A 12,954-nucleotide genomic window follows, 5' to 3' on the forward strand; every position below is an offset into this window, starting at 1 on the left:
CTTTTCAGACTGAAAAAATATCACTGAGATGAACATTTATACTTCTGTACTTGAACATGCATTAGGTTTGGTATGTGTTCAAATGTATGCAACACACTAGTGGGAATGTCTGTGTAAAGAAACAAATAGATTTACTGTCTAGCAGGGATTTTTTTAGGTTATTTATAGTATGTAAAACAGTTTGCCATTTACTTGTTCGTTTTGTATGCTTGTTTAATGTTGAGCAGACTATAACATGGTACGTTTTGTGCATGTAACCTGTTGTTTTCCAGGGCCTTGTATGTAGTGTAATTAGCTCCCCAGGGTGAAAGGGGGAAATTCTTGGACTGCAGTTCTTTAAAGTGTCTGATTGCTTCTGTGTGTCCCTACAGCCTGGTTGGAAAGGAACATGGTTCCATAGCTAAATCAAGGAACACTTTTAAAAAATCCCCCAAAATTTCCTTATCTTTTTTTTTTTTTTTTTTTTTTTTGTTGTTGTAAGACTTTAAAGTAATTCTGAGCTTTTATTTTGTTTGTGTTTTGGGGCAAAAAAAAAATTTCCTAATTCATTAAACTTGAATAATGATCCTGGGTAGCAGACATACTTAATTTCTTATATGAAGTCTTTTCTTAAATGTTTATATAGCAAACGTGTGGTTTCTTGTGTGTTCTGTGTTTTTTTTTCTGAAGTTACACATCTGGGAGACAGTGCGGTGGTTTAACGGTGTTAATACTTTATTTGGACTTTTTATTTCCCTTTTCCCTTTTCCCTTTTCCCTTTTCCCTTTTCCCTTTTCCCTTTTCCCTTTTCCCTTTTCCCTTTTCCCTTTTCCCTTTTCCCTTTTCCTTTTTCCTTTTCTTTTTTTTGGTAGAGGGATGCTTTGGATTTCTTAGTTGTTGAGGGAGTGCAACTGAATCAGTGTGCTGAGAGTAATGGGAAAATAATGCCTTATTTCATGCTTGCAGGAGTGAAGCCTTGGACAAAATGGTTATTTTTAACTTTCCTGTTGAGAGAGTGGTGTGTTAGAAACATTGACCTTTGACTTAAGCCAAGAACTAAAATCTGTCTAATGAAAAAGCTGCCAGAAACAAAAGGTCATAGAAAATGCAGTGAACTTTTTAACTCCTCAAGAAAAATTTCTCAAAGTACTGTAATTCCCTGTAGATTTGCCTAACCAGAACGACATTTTTGTCACCATTTACTGAATGCAGTTTTATTCATAGTCTCCACACAAATGTAAAACTTCTGTGTAGAATAGGGTTATGGAAACAGTGCAGCCTAAACAAACAATGTGTTTGATTCCTTATGAGTTATGTCAAATTGGGTCAAAAATTTATCATCCTGAATCAATTCAGTAATAGCTGACCTTGGATATATTATTTTCCCTTCCTGTTTCCTAGCAACAGGAAACTTTTCTGCAAGATGACTATTTAATATCCCGATCTATTTTAGAAGCTTTTATACCTGAATAGGAACAGATGGTCTAAGGATATTTACTTTGCAACAATAGAGATAGGGAGTATCTATAGATTATTTTTCCTCATTTTATACCCTATTGTCCTGCACTTACAATTATATAAAATCTCATAGCTGTGTGCTCTTACAGCTGTGATTGCATTCCTTATACAAAGTGCTAGAATGTGTATAATTTATTCTGTAAGTGTCGAACTGTATCTGAGTAAATGAAGAAAGCAATTTAATGCCTGGGACTATTCTGTTAATTTGGCATTTGCTTACTCTCTCACTCTCAAAATTTATCATGTGCAGTGGTTTTCTTTCTCCTTTATTATGGATTCCAAAGATTCTTTATATTTCAATGAGAATAATATTTTTTTGAAATATTATTTTTACATGAATTGGTGTTCACATAAAATATAAATTAAATAATTAAGGACACTGAAATTTGGATCTCTGAAAAACTAGCTTGTGACTATTTTATTACTGGCCCAATGGAGAAATTATTCCATTGTTTATTTTTCTGGTAGCATGAGACTTTTTACTTCCAAAGAAGCAGGTTGAATATTAGTAGGAAATTGGATGTTCTTGGATTTTTCTATATGAATTTAAAATTAGTACATGAACCTTGACTCTGACTTTATTACAGCCACCTGTAAAGGAGAGAATAAGAAGACCTGTTCTCTTCTAATTCTTTCTCAAAGTGCTGTGTGGAACCTTTCCTTCCTAGCTCCTGAAGTTCTCCATACAAAGAAAAGGTACCTCCCCTCCATCACTTGGTTGCTGTCTTAAGAATCATCCAGTAATGATGCTCATAAATGCCTGACAATGTAGTAATCTGGTTTTCTGTGATTGCTGGTTTGTCCTGGAGATGGCTTTTGTCATGTAAGTTCTGATTAACAGGTGGACATGTGACATCAGTTTGGTGAGGAGTGCTGCAGTAGTGTGTGTACATGCATATATTTATATGTGTGTGTATATATACATATATAGTACATAAACAAATGACACAGCGTTATGGTGTGGGTCTTTTGGCGAATCATCTGGTGCAATTTTTTTCTCCTTGTTGGTCTATGTCATGCTTTGTTTATTATCAGTGACTACCAAAACTGTATAACCTATAGGTTGAGCTTATTTTTGACAATCTAAAAGACCTGCTGCCTGGCCTGCTCTTGAAGTTTCATCACTTATCACCACTTAGTCTCATAATCCAAAGTGAAGTGTGCTCAGTAGCCTTTGCTAGAGCTTTATAGCTGCATAGCATGATATGAGGCTGTTCCCCAGCATGAAATGTCATTTACATCTTTCGTCCCCATTGTTTTATTTGCATGTTGAGGGTTACTTTAGCCTAGAAATATTACTACTTGCAACTTTTGCTTGTTGCAAGAAAAGACAATTTCATCTTTATTTGGTTCCATTGAAGTAAAATTCTTCTGGCTTCTCACATGTTTACATGAAATATTTTCAAATGAAGCTGAAGTGTGGAGCTTTACTGTCACTTTTTCACCATCAGAGAGGAGCACTTCCATTTTGTTTTGCCTTTCTTACTTCTCTTTTAATTAGTCGGTTGGGCTGGGCTGAATGAAATCTGGAGTTTTTTCTTTAATGTGTTCCACCTCATCTGCCCAGATTTGGCATTAAAAAATTAATTTGAAGCTTAAAACAGGGTCACACTTTGGGAATGATAAAACTTTTTGTTTAGGAATGTTTTTGTGTTTCCCAGTGAATCTTTCCAAGCATTGAATCTGTTCTGAGTCTGTTCTAAGTCATATATCTGGTGGTGGTGTGTGGTCAATCCCAAGAGAAGCAGGAAAGAAGGTGAGTAAAGGTGAAAGTGGGAAATTGTTTTGTTTTGTTTTTCTTCTTTCTGTCATCTCTCCCACTATCTTTAAAGGAATAATAGAAAAAGAGAGCATAGCTTTTAATAGGTACTTAATCTAATGTTAAAAATAGAATATATGGAATATAAGCTTTTGTTCTTGAAATCCTTCATGGGAAATGGCCATGTGTAGCTGCCTGAGTAAGTTAGTTGCCTGGTACATTATTTTGCTTTTCCGTGTTTGTTTGTTTGTTTTGAGAGGTAGCTCATTAATAAGAGCAAAAGGTAGTAAATCTCCAGACCTTGTTATTACATCTGTCTCTTCAATGCAGAAATGATAACCTTTCATCAACAAATGGTTGGTGGTTTTTGTATGACTAGGAAGGTCGGTCAAGGAAGGAAAAACTCTTCAGTCTTAAAGGAGTATTGTCACAAAGCACATACATGAACTTTGAGGGACTGGAGAAGTAAAAATAAGAGTTTTTCTTTAGGGGAGAAGAACAGCCTCCCATGATGTGTGGTGTGTGCTTTGGGTGTGGGTGGGTTGTTTTGTGTTTTTTCCCCCTCTCTCCTGAATTACAGCTCTTTATGAATACTTTAATACATAGTACTCAAAGCACATCTGCTCATGGTTATGTTGCTGTTCACTGATACACCTCAATATTGTTTAACTGGATTGCAGTAGCTACTTGAAGGGTTCTAGTATTCTGAGTGGTTCAAGTCATGTGTTAGGTGAGAATTTACTTTGATCTCTAAGATCACTGTTAGAATTACTAGTGAAATCAAGTCTATAATTGTATTTTTCAAAACCAGACTTGATGATGTAGCAGGTTTTTTTTTGGTTGGTTTTGTTTAGTTTTTTCCTTTTTTTTTTTTTTTATTTTTTATTTTTTATTTTTTATTTTATTTTATTTTATTTTTTTTAAATAAGGCAGCAAATTTGAACTGTTTTGAAAGACTTGACAAAAGGCGTGAGTGTTGAGAGTGTACTTCAGTTCTGGACTATGTAGGAGAACAAACCCTGTCCACCTGACTGTCTGCCACAGACTACTGCTGACTATTGCATCAGATTCAAATCATGTCTCTTTCTAAGGCACATGATAAGTCTTTTCTAGCCACAGGGTCATCATTTCACTGTGACAAGAGATGTACGTGCTCTTCACCTGTTGGCTCACTGAACTTCAGTTTCTCTTTTTCCTTTGTTGTTCCTCCTCTTTCTAGCCTGGCTGAGTCCAAAAAAAACCCCCAGGCAACCCAAAGAAAACCCACCAACAATACCCACAAACCAATAAAACCCCACAACCCTGGCCCCTCAAACAAAACACAACCAACCAATCAACAAGGCCCCACCACAAAAGAAATAAAACCCCCAAAGCTTATTAAAAGTTCTGCTCTTTAATGTTATGATAAATTCTAAATTAAGGGATAGCTGCTGCATCAGCTTAGTTTAATCTAGAGCAATGTATAATCTCAAAATAACCATATCAAAATGTTAAAGAAAGGGAGAACATGGATTGATAACATTGTAGTGTTTAAAGCACATCAATGTTCTTTTCATGCATTGTATTGCTCTTTAAACATTTTAATTTACAAGGTGGCCCTTTCTTACTTTGCTTATTTTAGATTTCTTAATCAGGAATGTAACTTACTCCCACTGTCCTCTGTAAAAATAACCTGATGATGTCACAGTTCACTTCTTAATTTGAAAAGCTGTATACCATATGTAATCCATTGTAACAGAGCTCATCTGTCACATCCACTTTTATTAACATACTTCAGCATCTGTTGACTGGGTCCCGATAGATGTCATCACTAATGCAATTTAGGATTCATGATTCATCTTTCTATATCAAGCAGACAAAACTTACCTTGGTCCTGGAAGGGTAAATAAAATAGCGATAACTACAACAATAATGTATAAAAGACCCACTTTATTGATACAGGTGTATTTTTTGCTGACTTAAGAGGCATGTATTTGGTATGTTCTACATTATTTGAACTCAGTGAAGGTAACTGCTGTTTTATCAAGATATTTGTTTTACCAGTTGTTTAATAATTTGGTTTTAAATCCCTCTCAATTCCTCATTTCATTCTTATATCACTAATTTATTTCTCTATTATTATAATCTAATGTAATGTAGCCTTTTATGCATGTTTATGAATTTTTCTTATTGTTCAATCTCAATTTTAGCAAATTGTGAATTCTTTGTGTGTACTCACGCTACGTGATCTTGCATGGTTATTCAGGTAATACAAAACTAATTTCCATGAAAATGAGAGTACTTGTAGTTTGTCTATAAAGTTAGATGCAGCAATATAAACCTGCAAACATTTGATTTTCTGCGGATGTCTATGAGCAAGGCCATCAAATATCGATAAGCAACATTTTTCTGCTATAAAACTAGATCATAATGTTAATAGCATGTGGTGGTCTGTTATAATCCAAATAGCCCCAAGAAACCTGTTAGGAGAATGTTTCAAATGAAGTATATCTGTGTTGTCTATTGCTGCCTATACTTTCAGTCCTTCTGCATATCACCAATGTAAATGCAGCATGTCTGTCAAACTTTATAAAATAAACATGCTTGTTAAAATTTCTTTAGTTTTCACACTTTCTATTCTAGGCCTGAGAAAAGTGTCTGAGGCATTTGCAGCAGCTCATTAGGGTTTTCAGAACCAGTGTAACCCCTTACGCCACCCTTGTTTTCAACCCTGCGTGAGATAAAGTAGGTCGTTGCTCATGAATTTAAAAAAAAGGAGAAAAAAATCCATCACCCCCGTACTCCCAAGCTAAAACAAAGGAAAAAAAATCCCTAAGTCTAAACCATCAAACCTTGTAATTTACCTAATTGACTTAGTCTTCAATTATTTGTCTTCAGGTTGTTTTTGCTTCTTGGGAGGAGGGCAAATCCAGTGCACCTGGCAGCTTTTTTTTTTTGTTTGGCTGTCATATAACAACACTTGCTCAGCTATCTTCTGTGAACACCCACAACAGTAAAAATGCTTTAAATTTTTAAAATATGTCAGAATTCACACATACCCACACAGAAACTTAGAGTATAGTGTATCATCTAATAATTCTTCTGCGTTTTGTTACAACTTCCTTGAGATTGTTCCTCTGTCTTTTCACTTTTCAGTGAATATTGATGAAAGGGAAAGGAAGATAAATGTATAGATTCTTGGCTTGTGGTAGCAGTTGATATGTGGCCCTCCTGGGATATTGACCAATACAGAATTGATCATAATGTTCACATCAAAAAATCTTGAGGAAAATTTGGGACGGTCCAAATTTTTTAATGAGTAACTTCTTCCTTCCAACTTGTGAAGTGCTTTTTGAAGCCTATGGAGTATGTGACAAACATCTATGAAGACATATAGAATCACAGAGTTATTCAAGATGAAGGGTGCCTGTGGTGGGTTGACCTCCACCAAGGGCCAAACACCACCCCAGCATCTTGCTTACTCTCCTCTCCCATGGGATAAAGAGAAAATAGAAGGAAGGTGAGCATACTCGTGGATCAAGATTATGACAGTTTAATAGGGAAAGCAAAAGCCTGATGCTTAAGCAAAGCAAAAAAAATTCATTCACTATTTCCCATAGGCAGGCAGGTGTCCAACCACTTCCTGGAAAGCGGGGTCTCCATATTGTGTAGCAAGTGCCATAACCATCAATGTCTGACCTTCCTCCTCCTTTCCCAAAGCTTTTATTTCAGAGCATGACATCATACAACATGATGAGTACGGGTCAGCTGTCCTGGTTGTGTCCTCTCCCAGCCTCTTGCCCACCTCCAGCCCACTGAATTGATGCTGTGCTAGCATAGTTCAACAATAACTAAAATGTTGGTGTGCTACCAGCACTGTTTTACCCACAGGTACAAGGCATAGCACTATAAGGGCTAGTCTGAAGAAAGTTAACTCCATCCCAGCCAGACCCAGTATGATCTCCACCCCTTATGCCATACCATTTCTGTACCATCTGGAATTGATCTGGTCCAGCTGTCTGCCCAGAGCAGGGTCAGTTTTGAAGATATATGGGCTGCTTTGGGCCTTGTCCACTTGTTCTTAATATTTTCAAGGGTGAAGATTCATCAGGGTTCCAGGGCAACCTGTTCATGTTTTTGATGACCATTACTATGAACAATTTTTTCTTTGTATATAATGATAATCTCCCTTGCTACAGTTTGTCTGTTGCCTTTCATCTTCTTACTGTGCATTTCTCAGCAGGTCTGGCTCTGTTTTTAAACAGTTGAGTGTAACAGCATGATCTCCCCTTAGCTTTCTCCTTTAGAGGCTCAACAGATCCAGTTCTCTCAGCCTCTCCTTATGTATCTTACACTCTAGCCCAGACCATCTTGTTGGGTCTCTCCTGTACTAATATGTCTTATACCAGGGAGCAAAAATGGAATATGATACTCAAGATGCGTTCTGGCAGATGTGGAGTAGAGTAATAACTTCCTCCTACTTGCTTGTTATGCTGTAGCTAGTGCACCCTAGTATGTGCCCTTAGCATTCAATTCTGCAAGGGTTCATTTTTGACTCATGTTCAAATTGTTCACCAGACCCTGCATGTCCTTTTATGCAAAGCTGGTTTCTGATCAGTTAGCTCCCACACTGTACTGTTGCATGGGGCTATTTTGTTCCTGTTACAGTATTCTGCATTGTCTTTTGTTGACTTTCATGAGGTTTGTCAACCTATCTCTCCAGCCAGTTGAGCTCCCTCTGAAGCACAGCTGTATCCTCTTGTGTGTGAACACCTTCTCTTAATCACTAGCAAACTTGCTGAGGTACCTTTATCCCATCTTCCAGGTTATTAATGAAGATGGTAAATGATTGTTTTCATTATATTGCTTATCCTGTGCTCTTACAGTCAACAAATTGAAGGGACTGTGAGGAAGTTGACTGTTGAGGTTTGCAGACTGTAATTTGTGTTGCTGCTTGAATGCAATGTGTTACAAAACAAATGGGTTTCATTCGTAATCAAATGTTTAGAGTAAGTAATGCATACTCATTCTTTTGGGAAGTGTTGAATGCTTGGGGAACAGGCTGAACAAGAGTAATACAGATATGAGGAAGAGGAGGAAGGAGACTGTGAAAGCCTGAGAACAATAGAACGTTTCCTTGGGACAAAGCTGTATTTTGGATATACTCCTGATTTCTTACCTGAGCTTTAAAAAATCTCTATGCTTGTAATGTTTCTATTACATTCATTTTATTTATTGTGCCCAACTTCAGCACAGGTGTAAGCATTTCTGTAAAATACCTAGGCTCCACCTGAACAGATTTAATTTATACCTGGATAAGATAGCCAGAGACAGCAGTTGGTTTGTTGATTCCAGATAAAATATAACACTAGAATAGGGTAAGACAGTTACAGTTTGCAAGATTTAATATTGTAAATGTTACATAAAATTCAATTTAATTACTGGCAAAATCAGCTAAGCTTTGATTATGCCCTTCTAAGCACTACTTTTATTGTTGCTGTTTTGCATGCCATTTTTTTTCTTTTTGCTTATCTTTATATGCCAGTAAAAAGAAAATACTGTTTGCAAGTTTCCCTAATTTCTTTAGCATTTTTATTAAGCCGTGCGTATAAAAGTACTTCTCCTCCCATAAACTCTGTCACTTATGAAGCTCTTAGTATTGGGTGAGTCTGATGACTTAGATGGTCTTTGAAAGAACAAGTATAACAAATTATTTAATCAGCATAGAGGTGTTATTTCTTTATTCTGAGAATTTTCTTAGTATATATTTCAACACTTTGCCATTTATGTTGTGTGGGTTTTGTTTTTGTTTTTTTCCTTTCCTTTTTGTAATTACGGTTCTTAAAGCCAGAGATATCTTCTTTCTTTTACTACTTCAGAAATAGTTTTAAATAAAATTATAGAATCATTTGGTTGGAAAATATCTTTAAGATTCTCAAGACCAACTGTTTTTGGCTTTGCTCTGCTCTCAGTCCCTTGGAGATCCTAACTCAAGGCACGTAGAAAGGTTTTTTTTCAGAAGTACCAAAGCCACTTAAAAACATGCAGCCAGTTGAAAATTGACGGGCTTTATTTTCCTAAATCAAAATAGTTTTGATGTTAATTTGACTTGTATGCCTAAATGAAAATTCTGCAGAGACTTGCTTAGCATAACTACTGCAGAATGAGTGGAATTAATGAGCAGAAATAATATTGGTAAATAGTTAATACACCTACAAGTATTTTTGTGGGAGAAGCTATACTATGTCTGAAGTGGGGGAAAGATCTGAATCCACAATGTTGTCCATAAATCTCTCAGTCTTTCATTACTGGGTATTATGTACTTCAATGGAAATCTGTTAAATACTGTGTTGCTGTTTTCAGTTAACTTGTGTATTTGCACTTTGAGACAAAATTCTTATTTTCATTTTGGGTTACACAGTTGCAATATGCAAGATTTAGTGTCCATAGGTATATTTTGCTTTGCTTACAAATGGTTTCAAATCTCAGTATTAAGTCATAATTGGCCTAATGAGTTCTTTCGTTGCTGTCATGGAACAAATGGGTGAGAAGAGCATATGTCAGCTTTGACATCACCCCACTTGTGCACAAGCTTGAGGAACATCTGCTGTTATGGCTGTTGATGGCTGTGACAGTTTGTTGAAAGGTCGAGAACTTTTTGTCTCCACCTTATTTTTAAAATAGTAACGTCTTCCTGAAGATGATATTGCTTGTCAAGTCTTAGCAATAGTGTTAACTTGCCATGTATGTATGCAATTCATTTTACATATAATCTGATTCTAAATGGTGGGTCAGTGAATGCTGTAGTTGTTTTGAATGCTTGGTAAGTGGTGTGAAACTTTTATGCTTCTCTTGTATATGCTTCTTAAATTATAGTGTAAATCTCTTCTTGGTTTGCTAAGGGACTTCTGAGTCCGTGAATCTAGAATATAGTAGAAACCCAAGTAATAAATAATTATAACAAATATGTTTGTGTATGTATATCCAAATTTTACTTGACTTTGACTTGCAATACTAGCAGCTTTCTGAAAATCTTGTAATGAGTGAAGTAAACCTTGAATTCTGAAAGCCTGTCATGTAAATCTTAAGTTGTTTCCTTGGATTGCTTTTATCCTTCCATTCTACACCAAAACTGAGAAGGGGTGAGAGGGTGGCCCCTGCAACTTCATACTAAAGAAAACCTCCAAAAGAAGTGTGCCAGGTCTAGTTCTTTCTGTTCTCTGCTTATTTCTTTTCTTCCATATTTTCAGTAGTGAAAATTATTGCACTTTATATTTTTCTTTCCCTTCTGTCTTCACCCTCTGTACCTTTCAGTCTGTAAAGTGACAGAGTCCAAACTTGTTTCCTCACACAGTTAATTTTTTTCCCTCACATTTTATTTGGTTTCCACTAATAGTATTATGCACACTTCCACTTTCTTCCACGTTTGTTGCTCAGAACTCATTTCAAGTGATTTATTTTATTTTTTAAAAAGTGATTTGGTGCCTTTAGTTATGAACCACAAATCTTTCATTCAGTAAACCTACCAAAATGTTTTTCCTCTGTGGAGATGCATTTTATTGGTTAATATATTGGAGGAATTTTCTGCAAAGAAAAATTTTTCTTGTTTGTTCTTTGTCTGTTGGGAAACATTGCAATGACTCCCCTTGCACTTCCTAGTTTTCCCAGCACTTGTGCCAAGGCCTGCTGTAATGTTCTGTGAATATTACAATTTGAATACATAGAGTTGTCAAACACATGACTAATCTTTGCTTGCAACATTTCTGTTGTGTTTTGACATTCAGACAGACTTCTTTTTCATACGCGTGTAATGAATGTGATATATCCAAGTCTGCAGTATTGCTAACTTGCAGCAACCTTATTTTTCAAATAGTTTGGATTTTCTGATTGGATATAACAGTTGTCTGACTTTTTAATATTTTTTCTTTTCTCCCTCCCTTCCATTCCCCTCTGCCCCACCCCGCCAAGTCCCTGCCCCATTTAACTGCAGAACCAGGTAACTTTATCAAGGTAAAATTTTGCAGAATCTTGAGGTCACTCTTTGAATACCTGGACATGTTTTGCATGTATTCTGCACGATATATGAAAACATGAAGCGTAAGCTTCTTCAAAGCAGAGTGGAATAAATGAGAGTGCTTAAGTGTTTGTTGTAATGATTCCAGAAAAATTAGGATTTAGCTGTAGATAAATTCTGGAATACTTGTTCCAGTGAAACAAAGAATGGGTACCTTTTCCTAACTAAAACTACAATGTTTGGAGTAATTTTAAATGTGCTTTTACTCACAGAATCATAGAATATTTGATGTTGGAAAGAACCTCTGGAGATCTACTTCAATCTCCCTGCAGGGAGAAGGGTCAACTAGAGCACGTTTATGGAGGACTGTGTCCCATTAGGTTTTGAGCATCCCCAAGGATGGAGACTCCACAAGTAGCCTGGGCAGAGGCTGCTTTAGTATTTGATCCTTGCAACATGTCACCCAAACACTATTGGAACAGACAGGAATCTGTGCAGGGGTCAGGAGTGGGGAGGTACTGATGACACCATGTCAAAGCTTTTTCTTCTGTTTGAGTGGATTTTGCTGTGTTTCATTTTGTGTCTGTTGACCTGTGACTGGGCACCACTGACAAGAGTCTGGCTCTGTCTTCTTTAGTTCCCAGCATCAGGTTTTTAGACAGATGGATTAAATCCCCTGAGCCTTCTCTTCACCAGGCCAAACAATCCCAGCTCTCTCAACTTCTCCCCAAATGTGTATGCTTTAAATCAGTCCTGGCAGGTCTTAAGATATTAAACTAATGTAACGGTAGTTACTCAGAGTTGTACAGAAAAGGGAATGACACTTAGTTGGGGTGATAGGAGAATATGGAGGCTTAACTTGCAAACATAGGTAGGACTTTGGAGGAGATGCTTTGGTACTGTCTGAACTGACCTTTATACAGGTTGACTTAGTATGTACTTGGGCTCTTCAGCACATGCACTTGAATTTGAACAAAAGGATTATGGTTTTTGTTAAGTTACAATTAAAGATGCATGAAATGGAAAATTTATGATCTGGTGTTTATGGAACTAATATATTTACTTTAGAGGAGGTAAAAGAAAGAATAAAAATTGTTCCACTCCTCTTATTTTTCATTTCATTGTCTATGTCTTTATTTGGTTTGTGTTTTTGTTGTTGTTGTTGTTCACTGTGCCATTGTTTGATTCTATGAGTGCATTGTATTTTTCAATGTTGCAATGTGGTTTCAGGTTAGATAACATGCTGCTTTTTGGTTTTGGTTAAAAACACTAAAAGGTTTAAACACCAACAGGTGTTTAAAATGTCAGTCAGGGTTGAATACTTGTGAAATATGTAACAAACAAATATTCTACATTGCATCCCTTTCCCTGTCTTCATTGAAGGAGTTCTTCCCTTTTAAAGTTTCTTTTTTAGTCATGGCATTCACAAATTTTAACTTGTTCATTTTATTCCAAAATAGTATTGGGAAAGTGATTTTAATATTACTCTAAGGTGTTCAAAATTTATTGGTAGTGATAATGTGGTGAGAGTCAAATGGTACTCATCTGCCTCCCTTCATTTAATAGCATTGTTTGAGCAGGGGAAAAAAAAAGTTAGAAAGCTGCCTTCTGTGGAAAAAAAAAGTTTATATTTGTCACTATACCATGTTGTATGACTGTCCCCCTTTTACCCCTATTTCTGTAAAACTTTCTGGTAAGTACTATA

General features: G+C 36.2%; 1 protein-coding gene across 12 annotated transcripts in view; it reads left to right on the forward strand.

Annotated features, from left to right (window-relative positions):
• The window catches only part of MARCHF1 (membrane associated ring-CH-type finger 1), a 240,520-nt gene that overhangs the window by 18,307 nt on the left and 209,259 nt on the right, over positions 1-12,954 (forward strand). For 3 of the 12 annotated variants that reach the window (XM_065061405.1, XM_065061407.1, XM_065061412.1), the window contains exon 2: positions 2,085-2,193. The exons of 8 other annotated variants lie outside the window; for them this stretch is intronic. The gene's annotated coding sequence lies outside the window, so the exon portion shown is untranslated. Of the gene's footprint in view, positions 1-2,084; positions 2,194-3,203; positions 3,254-12,954 lie in introns of those variants that run through there. One more of the 12 variants, XM_065061404.1, reaches the window with a different exon arrangement.

The sequence above is a fragment of the Columba livia genome, chromosome 4, assembly GCF_036013475.1.
Source record: "Columba livia isolate bColLiv1 breed racing homer chromosome 4, bColLiv1.pat.W.v2, whole genome shotgun sequence".
Classification (NCBI taxonomy): domain Eukaryota; kingdom Metazoa; phylum Chordata; class Aves; order Columbiformes; family Columbidae; genus Columba; species Columba livia.